The sequence below is a fragment of the Chenopodium album genome, chromosome 1, assembly GCF_948465745.1.
Source record: "Chenopodium album chromosome 1, dcCheAlbu1.1, whole genome shotgun sequence".
In the NCBI taxonomy this organism is placed as follows: Eukaryota; Viridiplantae; Streptophyta; class Magnoliopsida; order Caryophyllales; family Amaranthaceae; genus Chenopodium; species Chenopodium album.
The window spans coordinates 20,758,901-20,779,164 of NC_137834.1; the positions used below are offsets into that span (position 1 = coordinate 20,758,901).

General features: G+C 33.4%; 1 pseudogene; it reads right to left on the reverse strand.

The window, feature by feature from the left end:
- LOC145629211 (protein fluG-like) overlaps positions 1-19,249 on the reverse strand; it is a 155,318-nt pseudogene extending 136,069 nt beyond the window's left edge.
- Positions 19,250-20,264: the final 1,015 nt, after the last annotated feature.

Below are 20,264 nucleotides of genomic sequence, written 5' to 3' on the forward strand. Positions count from 1 at the left end.
ATAGGTAGCCTGATCTGATCCTTGGACCCATTTTAGCATTAGGGGAAGGGAACCTGGAATCAGCAATGATGCAAGAAGAATAGGTGGTTTAACACCAGGTCTCCACACTGCATAGGTTGGCCACTAATACCTTAATTCTCTCATCAATCAAACTTTGTGTTTGTTCGTTGCTCCTCAAATTGTTGATAGTATATCCATAAATTTGTATTAAGCGTGATAGTTGACAGAAATTCAAACGAGTGACTAACCCCTCCCCCAACTCACACACACACACACACACATGAATGACAAAGTCTGAATCTTTTATGTAGATTTGGCACCTCTGTGACCTCCTGTAAAGTGCGCCTTTCAGCTTTGCTAGTTTTATTCGTTAATGGTTTGGAGGTCCGTTTTTGTCTTTATGATGAGACGCTTGTGCTTCTGATATTTTTCCTCCCTTCTCTACATCATTGTTTTTATTAAAAAAAAGTACTGCATAGATCATGTTCACATATAAAAAGAGATACTTACTCTAGGCAATTCAAATTAGAAGTAAAATGATTCTATTAATGCAATGCAGTGTGAGAGAGGAAAAAAAAAGACATATAAAATCCCACACAATAAAAGGCTACAAAATGCATATATTAAATGCAAATCAACACAACAGCAATGACAGTTGCGTCTATATTGTAGCTTCTTGTTGGAGGAGGTATGAAATAGATATACAAAGCCCGGAATTGGTCGAATAAACTTGTCCATTAATTAACTTATCTACTCATATATGTCCTCAATTGAACTTATTTATCCGAACTTATCGGCCTTGAAATGAACTTAGTTAACTTACAATGTGAATAGAACATAGCCTTAACTTTCCATAAGCACCAACACCAACCCAATTGAAAAAATCAAGCCAATTTGAAACTCCACAACAGCTAAAATCCCAATAGCATAATTTCAAAAAACATAGTCAAGCTAATTTCAGCAATTTCACCATCAATCCATATTCTAATTAGTAGTATACATCTATATTATAGAAATTTACAGAAATTTCAAACATGAGAATGAATTGTACACATAATTAACTGACTACTTCAAGCTAAAATCACTAAAACTTCAGATTTCAGCAAATAACTAGCAATTGAAAGATAACCTAATTTAAGAAAATTGAGGATGAATTGTACACACTCTTATGCAAATTAAAGCTAAAATCACTAAAACAAACATCATGAAAACCCTAAATTAGAGAAAAAAAGAAGAGGGAGGGAAGTGAAAACTTATTGGTGGAAACGATTTTTCATTGAGAAGGAACAAAAATAATAGGAATTGAGAGATTGGAGAAGAGTAAAGCGAAGAAGCCGAACGAGAATTGAGAGATTGGAGAAGAGTAAATCCATGACCCCAACATCGAATTTTTGCTTTTTGATGGGGTTTGAGGTTCCATTTCCAAATTACCATAATTTCAATTCCCCAATTTCTCATTTAATTTTCACAAAAAACCCCACTAAATCATTAAAAATTAAACACAACTCAGAAAACAATTCGATTATTGAACTATAATCCATGAGATTATTAAATCAAACAAACAAAGGGTAATCCTTAATTTCATCGATTTTGCTGAAAACGCTGACTTTGAAACATATTAACTTAAATTAAGTATATAATATAGAAAAAATCAAAGTAAATTGTATGATCCACGAACCTGGTAGTAGCTCAGAGATCACCCCGTCTTTCGCTTTCAAAGAACAATGAAAGATCGAAGTAGATCTATGAAGTGGAAGTGACAACCCAACAGCCTTGTTTTGCACTCCATGGATTAAAGAATCTAAACTCATGCTGAGAGAACATTTTTGAGCGAGAATGAGAGGAGTAGATATATTAGAATGAAAAATTGAAATAAAGGGCACCGATTAGTTTTTTCTACAATGGGATTAGAAGAAAAATATATTTAATTAGAAAATAAAAGGATTGAGTAACATTAAATTAAGTGTTACAACTAAATGATACCTAATATCAAAGTGTTACCATAAAGTGTTACATAATATTAATGTGTTACAAAAAATATTACTTAATACAACAATGTTACAAAAGTGTTAAGTAAAAATCAAACAATCCTAAAATTTTTAAAGTGTTACTAATGGGTGTTACTTATGCCCAATTTTGTACTAGTGGTTACTCGTTAATATATTATATGCGGTCGTTGGCGATGGGACAACCTATTAATCGAATCTTGGATCCGCGACTGGGAGTAATAAACTTAAGTTCAAAAATTAATTTAACATATGACAATTTGAGGTGCCCTTAATTAAAGATACTTAGTTTTTTTTTTTTACTTTTTTTTTTTCCTAAAATTAAAATTAGGACCTACACGCTACACCCGCACCCCACAATCCAATTTTTGTACCTTTTTCACACTCTTTTTCAGCATCCAAAAGGTAGGTGTTGATAGCCTTAAATGAATACAAAGATTACTTAGAACACATATCAAATTAAACCTCTAAGGACTAAATGTCACATTCTGAATGTTAATAACCACTTGTCAACCTTTCTATATAATATCTTTATCCTAGTTGCTTTTAAGCCTCTTGTTAAATTTGTTGCATTAATAGATAGCAAACCAATTATGAGGGTAAAGGGGTTTAAGGGAGCATTAAAAGCAATGAACTACAATTTGAATTTAAAAAACTCTTCTTAGTTTAGAAATCAAATCACAATATGACCTCTTTTGACAATTGTATAAGTAAAAACATGTTTGTCTCGATGCGTAGTTTCAAAACTCCAAATATTAACTTTTTACTCCTTGTAAAGGGGCTTAAGGGAGCATTAAAAGCAATGAACTACAAATTGAATTTAAAGAACTCTTCTTAGTTTAGAAATCAAATCACAATATGACCTCTTTTGACAATTGTACAAGTAAAAACATGTTTGTCTCGATGTGTAGTTTCAAAATTTAGAATATTTACTTTTTACTCCTTCATGTAATAATATAATGCATGTATTTATTTTTTAGCACCCCAAAATGTTATGTCTATTTTTAATATTTTAGTTATATTTTACATAATTTCATCATAAACCACTTATTACATTACCTAATGTTTCAAGTCATCATTTAATTTTTTTTAACATTCCCATACAAAATACCCTTTATGAAAAATGAGGAACATACACTATCTTATGGGACATTATCAGTTTATTAATATTCATATATGGTTAACGGAGGTATTAGGAAATATACAAACATAAAATATGGAGTAGATATATAATTTTGAAACGGAAAGAGTATTTCAAGTATACATGATACAATATCACTTTATCAGTCATAATCCATGTATAACATAAATGTACAAGTAATGCAACAACCAACACTACTAGAAAACAGTCAAATAGCGATGGACACATTATTCCATTGGAAAAGCCGAAATTTCCCACGGATTTTCATTCCGTCGGAGATTTCCGACAAATATAACAATTTCGTCGGAAATTTCCGACGGAATTAAAATCCGTCGGAATACATATATGTGCTTTCCGACGGATTTATAGTCCGTCGGAATTTTCCGTCGAAAATATAATATTTTTTTAAAATCATACACTTCTACAAAACCCTAAACAAGGTTCCGCCTCCTCTCCCTCATTCTGTCTTTCCTCTTCTCTCTCCTTGCGTTCTCCCTCCTCTCCTCCTTCTTCTCTCTCCTCTCGTTTTCTCTTTCCTCTTCTCCCTTTTCTCGTTGCCTTTCCTCTTTTATCTCTCTCCTCGCGTTCTCCCTCCTCTTCTCCCTTCTTCTCTTTCTCTACTCTAATTTCCCCTATCTCTCACCAACACCGGCAACACTAACCACCACCAAAACCGACATCAACAACAATACCATCATCGGCATCAACAACAACACCATCATCTGCATCAACAACAATTTTTGTCTGTTTTTGCCCTTTCTCTCTCTTCTCATGTTGAGAACAAAGGTTTTTAGGTCAAATTCGACCATGGTCGAATTTGGCCTAAAAACCCCAATTTCGAGGTTATGTGTGGTCGTATTAAGGTATGTATCTTTTTTTTTCAATTTTGATTTTATTTTGTTGTTTTATTGGATTTTTTTTACAATTTATGGTGGTGGTGGGTGGTCGCTATTGGAGTTCGGGTCTTGGGGGTTGGGATAGGATTTTAATTTTCTTTCTTAATTCTTTTGTTAATTTTTGGTGGTGATTTAGGTATTCGGCGGCCACGGTGGTGGTTTTAGGTGGGTGGTGGGGTGGTTTGCTTAGGTTGGGGGGGTTCGGCCGAAAGGGTTAGGGTTAGGGTTGTAGATCTGGGCTTGGGTTTGGGGTGGTAGGTAAGGTGGTGGGTTTGGCTGTTTAGGGCTATGGGGGTTTGGTTTGGTTAGGTGGGTTCTGGTGGTGGTACGGGTTAGGTGTGGGGCTGGTGCTATGCGGTGGTGGCTAGTGGTGGGGGTAAGCTTTTTTTTTGTTTTTGTAAAAGAAATTCCATCGGAAAAGTGGTTCAGATGGAATTTCCGTCGGAAACGGGTTTTCCGACTAAAAACGGGGTGTTTCCGACGGAAAATTTCCGTCGTAATTTGGTTTTTTCTAGTAGTGCAACTTTTCAAGGAAATTAGGGGACATATTTTAACACGCTAAAAACATATTAACACTGAAGTACTGTAGACACCAAAATGTGTCTCCCTAAAAGCAAACCCAGTGATGAATACCTTTCTTGTTATTTAATTATCAAACAATGTGAAAGTGTGGAAACTCTAATGACGAGAATGTTTTTTATTAAAATATTTCTCTTTCTATTTTCAAAAATATTTCTTTTCTTGCTCTATTTTATGAAAAATAGGCGGTCAAATTTAGCTTGGTCCATGATAAAAGTCCAATAATAGTGTAGTTGGGTTGGTCTCGAAAAGAGCTTTCCAATAATATATTATAAGCCCAATTCCGATGAATTATGAGAAAGTTATGGATTAAATAAAATTAGACCCAATGATTTTAAATGTGGCCCAATGATCTAGAGGAGGGTCTATTAATTATTATTCCTAAAGTGATTAGGATTGATTTTAGTCTTCTAGGAATATATAGAAGGTTCTCTTTAATTCTAATAAGATTAGGATTGATAATTATATTTTTAAAAAAAGATGTTTTATTTAGAATGAAATATATTAAATCTAATTTCGAAACTACTTGGACACATAATTACCTGCAACTGGTTTGAAAGGTAATTACGCGTGTAAAAGCGCGCTGACTTTTGAACTAGCATGAGATCTTCGTCGTCTGGCGCTAACTCCTGTCGTTTGTGATAGGAGGTATTTTATCCCAAATATGATATTCTTCGATCCCGTACTATTTTTTCTATAAATAGAGGTCGTATCTCCCTCATCTACATTCACAATCATCATCTCTCTTTCTCTCTCTATAAGATAGAAGCTTTCCTTCTCTCTCTATGCTTTTTCTAAACCTTCCCTTTTATAAAATTCGTCATACATTAGTTTTAGAAACACCTAGCCAAGTTCAAAGTTGTTTTCGCCATAGACGTGAAAGGTTGATAATTTCTAAGGGTTTGGTCCAAAATCTATATTATAATTATTTAATTTAATTGTTTGATTTATTATTTTCCTTAAAGTTACTAACGCGTATATTTTGTTATTAGAAAGAGATACGAGGCATCGAAGTAAGTAGTTTAATAGTTTTATTGATATTTTGATATAGATATCATGCTTAGATTATTAGTTTGATTTCTAGAATCATGTTATGATGTCTTTATTGCTTCCTATTATCATGTTTAGGGTAATTCCTAATATCAAGTATGATTATTATGATGTTTCCTATTTCTTTCCTAATATCATGTTAGTATCATGTTAGGTCTAATTGATCTTTAATGTTTGGTGAATTGCCAGGAGTTGTTATTAATCTTGTTAATATCATGCCTAGGATCTTACTATTAATATTATACTTTAACATGATTATGATAATTATGATTATGATTATGATGATTATTATTGTATTAAATTATATAATTTAACGTAATTTGTTATTTTACGAATTGTTTAACGTAATTTGTTAATTTACGAATTGTTTCACATAATTTGTTAATTATTGAATTATTTAATGTAATTTGTTAATCAACGAATTGTTTTCCTTAATTTATTAATTTACGAATTATTTCATGTTATTTGTTAATTAACAAATGATTTACATATAATTTGTTAATTTTATGTTGCTTGATGTTTATCATTGTTATTGCTTGATCACATCTTTTATGCATGTTTAAATGGAATTTGTACTGGTAATCACGTTTAATAAGATAATTAATAATATTGTTTATGGTTAATATGATTATGATTCAAGTGATCGCTAATAATAGATTTGTGTATTAATATTTAACCAACATAGATTAAACAGGTTTAAGGTAAATCTATTGATTGCATGTTTGTTAGAAATCGCACATAAATATGAGAAAAATAAAGTAGAGGTTTTTGTTAGGGAAGGTTCAATCTCTTTTAGATTGGATTTCTACCTTCATCCCCGAACTTCCAGTCATGAATCCTGTAAGGAATATTTCAAGCATTAACCCCTAGCTTGAACCCCACTATGATCATACACTAAAGTACGATGGCGTCCAAAGGGAAAGAAGATAGAGCAAAAGAGTCGCCAACAAAGTTTTTTTTTAGGAACTTGTAACCGTTCACGAGGTGAAGGTTACATCCCTTAACGATCCAAGAGATCGTCAACTCCATAAGGTCTTGAACCAAATAGGGTTCGAGGATGAAGGTTTAAATCCAACCTAAAAGAGATTGAACCTGCCCAAATAATAGACCTCTACTTTATTCTTATCGTATTCATGTACGCTTTCTGACTAACATGCAATAAATAGGATTACCCCTAAACCTGTTTATCTATGTTGGTTGAATATTATGCATAAATAAATCTATTTTTGGCGATCCCTTAAATTATAATCTGATTAACCCTAACAAGATTATTAATTATGTTATTAAGCGTGATTACAAATACCAATTCCCTTTAAACATGCATAAAAGGCGTGATCAAGCAATAAAAATAAATATCAAGCAACATAATAAATAATCATAATAAATAATAATAAAAATAATATTAATTATAAAAATAGTCATCATTATAAAATTATAATCATGATTAAAATAATCATGTTAAAGCATAAGAATAGCAAGATCCTAAGCATGATACTAACAAGATTAATAACAAACCCTAACATGTCACTGAACAATAAAAATCCAAGCTTTAGCCCTAACACGATAGTATTAGGAAAGACAATAAAAGGCATCATAGAAATCTTAATTGACATTATATTCTTTAACCTAAACATGATACTAGGAATTTATTGTTGTCATTCAAAACATCAAGCATCCTAACATGATACTAGGAATCATAATAACAACCTAGACATAATTTCTATATCATAATAACAATGCAAACAATTAAAGCACTTACTTGGATGCCTCGTACCTCTTTCTAATAACAAAATACACACGTTAGTAACTTCAAGGAAAATAAATAAAAAATTAAATTAAATAATTGAAATAGAGATTTGGGACCAAACCCTCAGAAATATTAAAACCTTTAACGTTTAGGGCGAACATAACTTCGAACATGGCTAGGTGTGTCTAGTGCTAATGTCTGAGGAATTGTGTATATAAAAAGCTAGGCTAGAAAGAGGAAGAGAATGAAGAAATTCTTGATGAGAGTTGGTGATTGAAAAAGGGGAGATATGACCTCTATTTATAGAGAAAAAAGAGGGTCGAAAAATAAGAAAAGAATCCGAATTCGAATCGAAATAGAACTCGATGGACAAAAGTTTTTGCGGATTTTGTTTTTATCATATCTTTTGATCTACAAGTCCAAATAAGGCATATAATATTTCGTTGGAAATATCTTGAAGTCTACTTTCCAAAACAATTAAAATACGATTAAAATCTTTTTTATATAAAAATAAATGGCCGAAATAGTGGGACGGTGTCAGTTTTAGATAGAGTTTCATATCTCATTCATATCTTTTTCGTTATAGCTCGGATTTAATATTATAATATATCATTGGAAAGATAATTTCAAGATCTATCCAAAAATAAAAAATTTGGATAAAGATTATAAGACACGAAAATAAAATCTTACTGTCTTTGAACATCTTTAAATTCGAATAGAATTAGGATTTAAGAAAAAGTAAAGTTTTAAAAAAGGAAAGCTTTTATTTAACTCAAATTCTTTGATTTTATCTTTTCAAAAAGGATAATTAAGATCTTTTAGAAACTTTTAGAAGCTTCTAATTAATCCTAATTAGTTTAGGAATAGGAATAAACCTTTGGACCCTCCACATGATCATTGGGTCGTAGGTAAAATCCAGTTTGGGCTCAGTTTAGTATTTTGGCCATAACTTCCTCATTATTCATCGGAATTGGGCTTTTAATATATCGTTGGAAAGGTATTTTCAAGCCCCATCCAACTACACAATTATTGGACCCATATCATGGACCAAACTAAACTGGAATGCACGTTTTCATAAATAGGGTAAGAAAAGAAATATTTTGAAAAATAGAAAGAAGAGATATTTTAATAAAAACATCCTCATCACTAGACTTTTCACACTTTCGCTTCGTTCGATAATCAAATGACATGAAAGGTATTCATCACTGGGTTTGGTTTTGGGGAGACACATTTGGGTGTCTACAAAAGCCCCCACTTTGACTGAGTTTGGAGAAACTTATGTTTCGAAAACAAAAGTCAAAGTAGCGATGGGGACGGAGAATGATTCAGAACGTTCTACGATCCTAAATCATTCTTGTAACGCCGATACCTGCAAAACTAGCTTTAGTTAAACAAATAAAAGAGTTAAGAAATGCGTATCTTGCATCACCGAGCACACGTCTCTAGAGGTAACCGATTTATTGTGATGATCTTCCGCAAGCTAGAGAATACCGCCTGAAGACTGCTACCGCATACGCTTGTAACTGCCTCCAATTTTTCGCTGTGATAGTCTTCGAAAAGATCACTGCTTATTGATTCTTAATGCTGCTATGCCAGTACGTCGGCGCTTTGCTGCTTGTGAACCAGTTTGTAGGTGTTTTTGCTGTGATGTCAATCCTCTTTTCTTTGGGAATAGTCGCCAAAACAACTCTTGTATGATGTATGACAATCCGATTTAGGGAAAGTTGTCAATGCTTCGTAACAATCCATCCTTGGAAATGTTGCCACGATGAAGCGACAATCCGTATCTCGGAAAATTTGCCAAAATCCAATTTTCGGGAAAAGTTGCCAATGTTTCGTAACAATCTGTCATAAGAATTTTGCTACGATCAACAATCCACATCTTGGAATATAACTCTTGAAAGCAATCCACCTTGGAAATTTGCCAACGCTATGCGACAATCCTTTTAGGAAAATATTGCCACAATTGACAATCCGCGTCTTGGAACATTTGCAAAAAAGAGTCGACCGACAATCCACTTCGGGAAAATTTGCCACATACTAAAATGAATGACAATCGACGTTGAGGAACCTTTGCCGAAATTTTTGATGAATAGAGTCTTACAACAATCCTTTGGGAAATTTTGCCATGGGGAACTAGGTGTATGACAATCCAATCTCGGAAAACTTGCCAGCGATGACAATCCGAACTTGAAAAAAATTGCCAAACAGAGAAGGAGCACGACAATTCACGCTTGGAAACTTTGCCAGAGATGACAATCCAATCTTGGAAAAATTTTCGTTTTAAGAAGATGCACGACAATCCATATTTGGAAATATTGTCAGTTGAGGATGACAATCCAATTTTGGTAAAAATTGTCGTTTAAGAAGAATGCGCGACAATCCATATTTGGAAATATTGTCGTTTAATAAGAATGCGCGATAATCCGTATTTGGAAATATTGTCGTTTAAGAAGAATGCGCGACAATCCATATTTGGAAATATTGTCGTTTAAGTGCTTGCTTTTAAATGGATACGTTGGTGCTTATAATGAGCCAGTGTTTTAGGCGCTTAAGCTAAGTGAGACGATTTTTTTTCAGGTCAATCACTTATTACAATTGTAATCGAGCCGACTACTAACCATGTCAATTTGCTTATAGGGGCTAACTGGCGTACCAAGGAACCCAAAATTGATGTATGAGGTCGAAATAACCATTCTGAGAGGCTTCGAGCTCTGTCGCTGCTGAAATATTGCTGGCGCCAAGAATTGGCTCTGTCGCCAGACGCTAGGATCTAGCGCCAGGCGCTGAACTTTGTCGTCATGCGACAGCCTTGTCGTCTGGCGCTGGAGTCGGGTCTTTCCTATTCTGCTCTTGCTGCCACTGTTGCTTAGTTTTGCTATGAACTTTGAGCTTGGTCGTTTCCTTTCAACCAAATTCGCTCAAATCTTTTGTAAATTAAAGCTCTTTATCTCTAATTTACTGATCCATGTAACTCCTCTTATCTTGGAGGAATCTCCTGTATCATATTTGCAGTTTTTTTAAAAAAAACATTCGGGAATGTCCTCGCTTGCTGGGATGCACCTGCATTTATATTTTTAACTATAGAACTTTGCTTATCTTTCTTTAGGTTTGAACTAATGTTTAGTGTTGCTTGACTCATTGACTCAAGGCATAAACTTGATTCACTAATTGACTGATTCGAGGTTGACTCGACTCGATGTGACTCGTGTGTGCATAGTGTTGACTCAATGTGATAACTTGACATGACTCGTGTGTGCATTGTATTGTGATCGAGCGACTCGAAAATGCAAAAAAGCAAAAATTTTCCGTCATTTTTGTGGAGGGTACCGACTTTCTAGCGAAAAAGAAAGACGCGAAAAACGAATCAAAGTGAAGTTTTTTGAAGATGCATGTCGAATGAGCTTAATTAAATATCATTTAATACTATCTTTCAAGGTGAAAGGATTAATCCATCCTAGGCTATCTCAATGGTTGACTCAATGATGAAAGTATTTGGGTAACTTAGGCACGGAGGCTAAGCACTTCATACTTCGTGATGCAATGACAATTATGATTGATGAATGATGTTGATATGACAAGGCATGATTCAACGTTGTGTTAAGATTCCATGACAAAGGGTTCCTAAGGGAAGTATTTTTGGTCATGTATCTGTGATGTGTGTGATAGTGACACTAAAGTTAGGCCGCAAGAGCTAAGTGTGTGGAAAATATATTGAAAAGAGTCAAATAATGGTGACTCTTTAGGCTAGGTAAGCTAATGATGTAAGGATCAAGCCCCCAAGTCTAGCTCTAAGTAAATAGGAATGAGCATAGGGGATCCCTTGATATGATCATGATGTGTGAATGTGAATGTGAATGCATGTTTATTACGGCCGCACCTCGATGTGAGGTTGCCTACATATCCGTTAGGAATCAGGCCGAACGTAGCTCTAGCCGAACCTCGCACAAGTGTGTGTATACCTCAAAAAGGGATTTTTAAGGGTTGTAACGTGGTTAGGCTAAAGGTTGAAGAAGAAGGGGATAAAAGGCTCAAGACCCTAGATAAGCCCCCAAGGTGTGCAACCTTGCTTTTGAATCTTTATATTTTTATGGTTGAGGCTTTCTACTCTTTTTTTTTAGCTCTCTTTTCTCTTTTTTTTTTTTTTTGCTCTAGCATTTATTTTATTTTTATAAGTATGGGCAATCCCGATCATGCGGTCTATCACTCACTTGGCATTCATGTTTCTCAGGCACGGTACCGAGCACTCGATAAGAAACGCAATCTGAGACGTGTTCATATCAAAGACATGTTCATGTCAAAGACATTGGAACACTTGCCCTTATGTACACTTTTATTTATTTTTTGCTTATTTTTTTTACTATTTTAATCTTTAGAAGTCACTCAAGCTTTTTATGAAATTGAAAATTGCATAAGTTGCACACCATCCCATCCCAAGGTTAGGTAGATATGGGTTGAAAAATGAAAGGTCTATCGTTAGATGAGGCTCAAAGTGGTTTATCAAGAAAGGATTGTATATTTGAAGGGTGAAAGGTAATATGATGTGGCTACAAAGGGTTGCCTTAAATCATTGGTATACCTTGTGCTTAGTTTGAAATGGATTTTATTTTTAAATTTTTTTTTTTATATAATGCAATTCAATGATCATATTCAAGGAAATAAATGCTCATTTTATTTAAAAAGTGAAGGGTAAAAAACAAAGTCTAAGAAATAAATTCAAGGAGTATGAAGGGTGCCTATGCTAGACTTATTGGGGAAAGGGTTAGAAAAAAATAAGAAGAAAACATGAAATCTTGCTGAGAAGCTTGCCTTGTGCATTTGTTTCATCATTACCCTCATTTTTTTTTTGTCAATCACATGACTCAAACTCGATTCAACATGAATGGAGGAAGTGAAGAAAGATGATGTAGATGGAGGGATATGAAGAATTAGGAATGGAATGTACCCCCAACTCAAATGACGGAAAAAACCGACTCATGCATGAACCTAAGACATGGTCGTGCTGATATATACTCAAAGTGTGGGCTAAGACTAGTGAGTGTAGGTGACATGTTAAGACTCGTTTCATGACCATGTGGCTAGACTATGTGACTAGACTCGAACAAAGACTAAGTTAAGACCTCGCGTATATGCATTAAACTGGACAGGATGTGGTATTTTAGTCATAACTTTTGATTTGTGACTCTGATTGGGATGAAACCAACGCTAAATTAAAGATAAAACTCGGGGCTACGGATCCATAGGTTATAAGACTCGTAGTTCTTCTTAGAACTCCGGCTATGACCAAAACAAGTTGACGCTTGTGCAGTATACGGGAATAAAAATCCGGGTTGACTTAAAGGGACTATAACTCGATTTTAGACATATTTATTAGCTCTAATTAATTAATTACTTAGGAAAAGTTCTTTTAGTCATTAATCAGTTTACTTAGTCTTAACACAAGTCAAACAAACGGTTAGGAAAAAACACATAGAGTATGCACAACAAATAATGCAAAATTAGTCAAGTAGGCACAATATGATGCAATGAGTTTGCAACTTAACCATGGCTCTAGTTTTCTAAAGTGCGGGATAGGGGTTAGTCAAAGAGTGTCCATGGTTAATTGTCCGGATGCACCGCGCGAAAGCCTAACCGTGAAGGGTTGGCGCGAGTGGATGGGACACCGCGAGTTAAGAAAAACTCGCTTCCATGGTTTGGTGAATTCAACATTCTCGGATGTACCCTTTTTTGCTCAGAGCGTTCAATCAGGTAGATGGAGCATGAATTCCCAGAGGGTTATGTCTATATGTAGAACACATATGGGTTTCAAAAAAGTGAGAAAAACTCTATCAGGAAGTAGGATCGAGCAAACAGTGCTAAAAACTGGACAAAATTAGAACGCATATTTCTGGCTCGGTAATGGAAGAACTTGGCGCCAACAAACAGAGGCCAGCGCCACTTTTTGGCTTTAGCGCCTGGCGACAGAAGCTGTCGCCTAGAGCTAATGTCAAAATGTTGGCGCTAATCTTTGTTCGCTTACGCTAGTTCCTACATGCCTCAGCAGCTTTCTGTGCTCGATAAAATTTTCCAGTTTCGCGTAGCATTATTTCGATCCTAGTTGTGAAAGATATTCCTCAAATTTCCTACGTGTAAAAATCCTATGTTTTAACTCATTACAGATGGTCTTTCCAATGAGATCTTTTTTATGCATAGGACAATAGAATTAATCAAAATTACGCACATGAAATACTTAGAACTTTCGAGTCTCATCCACTCATTCTAAATAATTGCCAAGATAAATTTTAGGAATTGAAATAGAAATCCTCCCCAGCGGAGTCGCCAAAAAACTGTAGGGAATATTTCAAGCATTAAGCCCTAGCTTGAAGCTCACTGTGATCATACACTAAAGTACGGTGGCGTCCAAAGGGAAAGAAGATAGAGCAAAAGAGTCGCCAACAAGTTTTTTTTTAGAAGTTGTAAACCGTTCACGAGGTGAAGGTTACACCCCTTAACGATCCAAGAGATCGTCAACTCCATAAGGTCTTGAACCAAATAGGGTTCGGAGATGAAGGTATAAATCCAACCTAAAAGAGATTGAACCTGCCCTAATAATAGGCATCTACTTTATTCTAATCGTATTCATGTGCGCTTTCTTACTAACATGCATTTAATAGGATTACCCCTAAACCTGTTTATCTATGTTGGTTGAATATTATGCACAAATAAATCTATTGTTGGCGATCACTTCAATTATAATCAGATTAACCCTAACAAGATTATTAATTATCTTATTAAGCGTGATTACAAATACCAATTCCCTTTAAACATGCATAAAAGGCGTGATCAAGCAATAAAAATAAATATCAAGCAAAATAATAAATAATCATAATAAATAATAATAAAAATAATAACAATTATAAAGATAATCATCATTATAAAATTATAATCATGATTAAAATAATCATATTAAAGCATAAGAATAGCAAGATCCTAGGCATGATACTAACAAGATTAATAACAAACCCTAACATGTCAGTAAGCAATAAAAATCAAAGCTTTAGCCCTAACACGATACTATTAGGAAAGACAATAAAAGACATCATAGAAATCTTAATTTACATTATATTCTTTACCCTAAACATGATACTAGGAATTTATTGTTGTCATTCAAAACATCAAGCATCCTAACATGATACTAGGAATCATAATAACAACCTAGACATAATTTCTATATCATAATAACAATGCAAACAATTAAAGCACTTACTTGGATGCCTCATACCTCTTTTTAATAACAAAATACACACGTTAGTAACTTCAAGGAAAATAAATAAACAATTAAATCAAATAATTGAAAGAGATATTTGGGACCAAACCCTCAGAAATATTAAAACCTTTCACGTCTAGGGTGAAGGCAACTTCGAACTTAGCTAGGTGTGTCTAGTGCTAATGTATGAGGAATTGTGTTTATAAAAAGCTAGGCAAGAAAGAGGAAGAGAATGAAGAAATTCTTAATGAGAGTTGGTGATTGAAAAAGGGGATATATGACCTCTATTTATAGAGAAAAAAGAGGGTCGAAGAATAAGAAAAGAATCCAAATTTGAATCGAAATAGAACTCGATGGACAGCAGTTTTTGCGGATTTTGTTTTTATCATATCTTTTGATCTACAAGTCCAAATAATGCATATAATATGTCGTTGGAAATTCTTGAAGTTTAATTTCCAACACATTTAAAATAAGATTAAAATCTTTTTTTTAGAAAAAGATATGGCCAAAATAGTGTGACGGTTTAAGTTTTGGATAGAGTTTCATATCTCATTCATATCTTTTTCGTTATAGCTCGGATTTAATATTATAATATATCATTGGAAAGATAATTTCAAGATCTATCCTACCATATAAAATTTGGATAAAGATTATGAGACACAAAAATAAAATCTGAATGTTTTTTAACATCTTTAAATTCGAATAGAATTAGGATTTAAGAAAAAGGAATGTGTTAAAAAAGGAAAGTTTTTATTTAACTCAAATTCTGTTATTTTATCTTTTCAAAAAGGATAATTAATATCTTTTAGAAACTTATAGAAGCTTCTAATTAATCCTATTTAGTTTAGGAATAGGATTAAACCTTTGGACCCTCCACATGATCATTGGGTCGTAGGTAAAATCCGGTTTGGGCCCAGTTTAGTATTTTGGCCATAACTTCCTCATTATTCATCGGAATTGGGCTTTTAATATATCGTTGGAAAGGTATTTTCAAGCCCCATCCAACTACACAATTATTGGACCCATATCATGGACCAAACTAAACTGGAATGCACGTTTTTCAAAAATAGGGTAAGAAAAGAAATATTTTTAAAAACCGAAAGAAGAGATATTTTAATAAAAACATCCTCATCACTAGACTTTTCACACTTTCGGTTCGTTCGATAATCAAATGACATGAAAGGTATTCATCACTGGGTTTGGTTTCGGGGAGACACATTTGGGTGTCTACAGTTCCAGACCTATTGGAGTTAACGATATTCTGGATCGTTAAGGGGTGTGTAACTTTCACCTTATGAACGGTTTACAAGTTCTTAAAACTTGTTGGCGACTCTTTTACTCTAGCTTCATTCCCTTTAGATGCCACCATTCTTAAATGTATGATCAAGTGGGGCTCAAGTATAGGATGACTTGAAATATTCCCTACAGTATTACTTAAAGAAGTTGTCACTAACTTAATGACACAGACCCAGCAATGACATTCCACTTACTCAGCCACCACTTACCACTTTAAACCAATGTCGTTTTTGAGAAACCTACTTATTAATACAATTATTAATTTTCAATTGTTAGAATTTATACTTATTGATACTTATTATTGATTACTCCCTCCTTCCCTTAATTACATTCCTATTTCTAAATTTACACAGGAATTAAGGAATTTGGAGTAAATTTAAAACTCGTGATTAGAAAGTACAATGGGAATTACAAGACATTTAATCTGTTTTGAATAAAACAAAGATAGAATGATTTTAAATGAAGCACATGATATCAATCCTTTGAAAAGAAAAGGGATCAATCACATTTGCTTATGAGAAATAAAAGGGCCAATCATATTGAATTATAGTGTTGCACATGGATTAAGTGTTATGAGTGAGAAAATTATTGTTTTGTGCAGCCATTAATTGCAAAACAGAAAAATAATTAAAGCGATGTCACATCACAACTATTTAGGGATAATTTGAGGATATTAGGTAAATATCCACTTACTAAAAAGGAAAAGTAGGAATGTAATTTTGAAATACTCAAAAAGGAAAGCAGAAATGTAATTAAAGGACAGAGGGAGTAATGAAATTAGCATTACCATTGGCATACATACCCAAGAGAAATACATCATCTATTTAAAAACAGGGTGAGTTCGGGAATATCAATTTTTTTTTTTTTTTAATGATGAAACACTTTTTTTTTTCTTTTTACAACTAACATAATCCCTTTTCATTTTCATTTGTTTTTTTGAGAGTGACAGGTCATTTTCAAGTAAGTAGGGGGAACCAAATGACCATTAACGCATGATTATCCAACAACTACGAGTACAATTTTTGACCAAAGAAAATAAATAATTAGGTGATGGTGTATGTAAATATGTAATATTGATTTCTAAAATGGTGCGGTGTATAAGTTTGAAAATTCATGGCAAAAATGTGAAAGAATGGCAAAAACACAAGTGAATCAATGTAATTTTTTTTTTTTTTTTGAATAAGTGAATCAATGTAATAAATGTTTATTTAGACCGAATATTTCCCTTTTTATTTGCAAAAAAAAAAATATTTCCCTTTTTCGGATGATTATTTGTCATCGCTATGTTTGTCATTTTCTTCAAAAATATCTAACCTTAAACGAAAAAACAACAAATCATATATTGGAAATTTTTAAAAATAATTTTACAAAAAACAATGATTTGAAAAGTTAATGCATATTCCAAGTGAATCCCCAAAATAACATCTTTTATTTTGTACTCCGTACATTTTTTAAAGCAAGTACTTAATACAGTACAAAATAACCTAAATGTAGAAATAAATTAATGATACAAAAATAATAAAAAGACTGAAATACCCTTTTCCAAAAAAAAAATTAATTTGCCATTTCACTGAACTTTTAGATTCGTTTCACTCACCAATTTTTTCCTTCATTCACCATTTCATTCAGCATTTCAATCACCTTTATTTATTTATTTATTTTTTTGCAATTCATTTCATTTCACCATCTCCCTCAAAATTCTTCAATTTGAGCCTTAGAGACGAACAAGTCGTTCACCAGTCATAAACCATCCAGTCTAAGGTTTTTTTTGTTTAATTTTTTTTTGTTGAGTTGTTGTAATTTTCATTATAAGTACCTCTGTCTATGTTTTTCGGGGATACTAGTTACCCCGAAAATCTTATCTGAGGGGTACTAAATACCCCCGGAAATCTTATCCGAGGGAGACTAAAGACCCCCGAAAATCTGATCCTGGGGGTACTGGAAACCCTCGGGAATCTTAGCTGGGGGATACTGGAGACCCTCGGAAATCTCATACAGAGGGTGTTGGAAACCTTCAAAAATCTTAGTCGTACAAAATGGAAATTTTTTTGTTTGATTGTTCATCTAGCTTAGTACAACACATAATTTTCATACCTCAAAAAATTGTCATAGTGCACTTATTATTGTCTAAGAATTTGTATAATATTGAATATTAAATAGGATAAAAGATTGAATACGTTAGAATTTGGTTGTAAATTAAACGGCAGGGATTATTATATAGTTGGTAGTATACATAACTTAATTTTAATCATTTAAAAAAAGTGTAAAGGATTAACTTAAAACAAGGACTTACTAAAAAAAATAATAATAAAACAAGGACAAAATTGGAATATAATCGTTTTTTAATAAATAACTTATTTAACATTTAGGTAAAATGGTCGCTGCATTTAGTATTCTCTTTTTTTTTTACACTAGATGAAGCCCGTGCGATGGACGGTCTGTTAGTATTTTTTTTTAAAAAATATTTGTCATATATATGTGATTAAAATTGTTATTATATTATTTTTAAAATATTAGATAAATTTCTTAATCTCAAAAGATAATATTTAGTATTTAATTAATTTAAACTTTAAAATCCCATTCGTCAATTTTGCTTACGTGACATTTGAATTGTTTAATTGTAAAAGAAATTAATACGAGTAATCTCTTATTTAATTGGCTAAAACTTAAATTTATAATCCTAAATGACGCACTAAGAAAATTAAATCCTACATGGCTCTCTAAAAACTCGGAGAAAAACTCCACTTTATATATAAATATATATATATATATATATATATATATATATATATATATATTAGATTGTACAACATCTATCAAACAAAAACACATTAAATATCAAAAAAGATAAAATAAATGAAATTAATCGCCCCCTTTCTCTTTAATGGATGAATTAATATGAAACGGGAAAGTATAATTAATCCCATAATGACAAAAATGTACTAATCTCTCATCAAAAAAACTAAAAAAATATTTTCAAAATTATAATCTCTAATTTTGGCATCAGCTAACGATAATCAGAAGTATGCAAATATTACAAATATTAATCTATTTGGTTAAAAAAATTAATAAAGTAGAAAAGGAAGAAAAAAAAAGGGTTACCTTGAAAGAGAGTGAGTGAGGAGCAAAGGATAAAGCGTCACCATCGGCTTCGGTAAAGCATTTGATGAATGGAAATGACGAATTAATAGCGACGATATTGTGAGCATGAGCGTCGATTAATTCTAAATTGTCAATTGTATTTTTCAATTCTGCAAATTTATCCACTTTTTTACATCTCAAACTCATACTTGCTTGTAGTTTATTAGTGGATGGAGTTGGCTTGTTTTTTTAGTAGAATCAACTTTGTTGTAGGTTTAAAAGTAATATTGAAAGCAACCTTTTATGTTATAAACTATTACAAACCCCTTTCTCTCTCTAGAGAACCCGCACCTCTTTCCCACCGCCTCCCACCGCTTTCTCCTGTTCAACCCCCCTGCTCGCCGACGACAGGCGCTCTTGTTCTAGCCGTCGCCGGCGAGTGTAATCCTTTCTTTCTGTTTAGCTTTTTTCTTTTATAGGCGTCTCTTGGTGAAGAAAACAGGGGATTTGCAGAGCCACTTTTTCGTTGTCCTCTTCGGTGGTTCCTCAATTGTGGTGTCTCATCTAGTGTTCTGCTCAGCAAAACAAGGACTAAAGGCTATTCTTAACGCCGCTGCCGAAAGGAATTTCGTTAATCCCGACGGTAAAGGTAAAGTTAAGGTTAGGGTTTCCTTTCTTTTTTCAATCGGTATAGTGAGGTGGTTGTTGCGTTGGCCGTGACAGTTGGGCTTGGTGTAAAGCCAAATTCTGCCGGTGAGGTTTAATTTGGTTCTCGTTGCTTTCTCGTTGTTCCACGAATTTCCTCATGTTCGTTTGTTTGTTTTCTTCGCTTTGGTTAGTTGTGATCAGTTTGTTGTTCTTAGTTTGTCTTAGTTCAGTTATGTTGTCCTTGTGTATTTTGATGTTTTGGTTGTTGTTTTGTAATAATTCTCTTTCTCTGCGTGGTCATGAGTTAGAGTTTCATAGGGTTGTTCTAGTTATGGAGGTTAATGAAGTGTGGTCGTTGTTCTTGGAGCCTTGTTGGTCGGTTTTAGGAGTTGTAAGGTTAGGCAATCCCTTGTTAGTTGGAATGGTGGTTCGTGTGGTTGCTTTTTCGGGGTGTGTCTTTGTTCCCCTAGTAGTTAAAGTTTTTCGGGTGAAGGGGAGTTCTCAATCAGATGTTGGGGTTTCCTTCTCCGAGAGTATGGGTAGTTTTCCTGGTTTGGTTTTCCCGAGGGTGAAG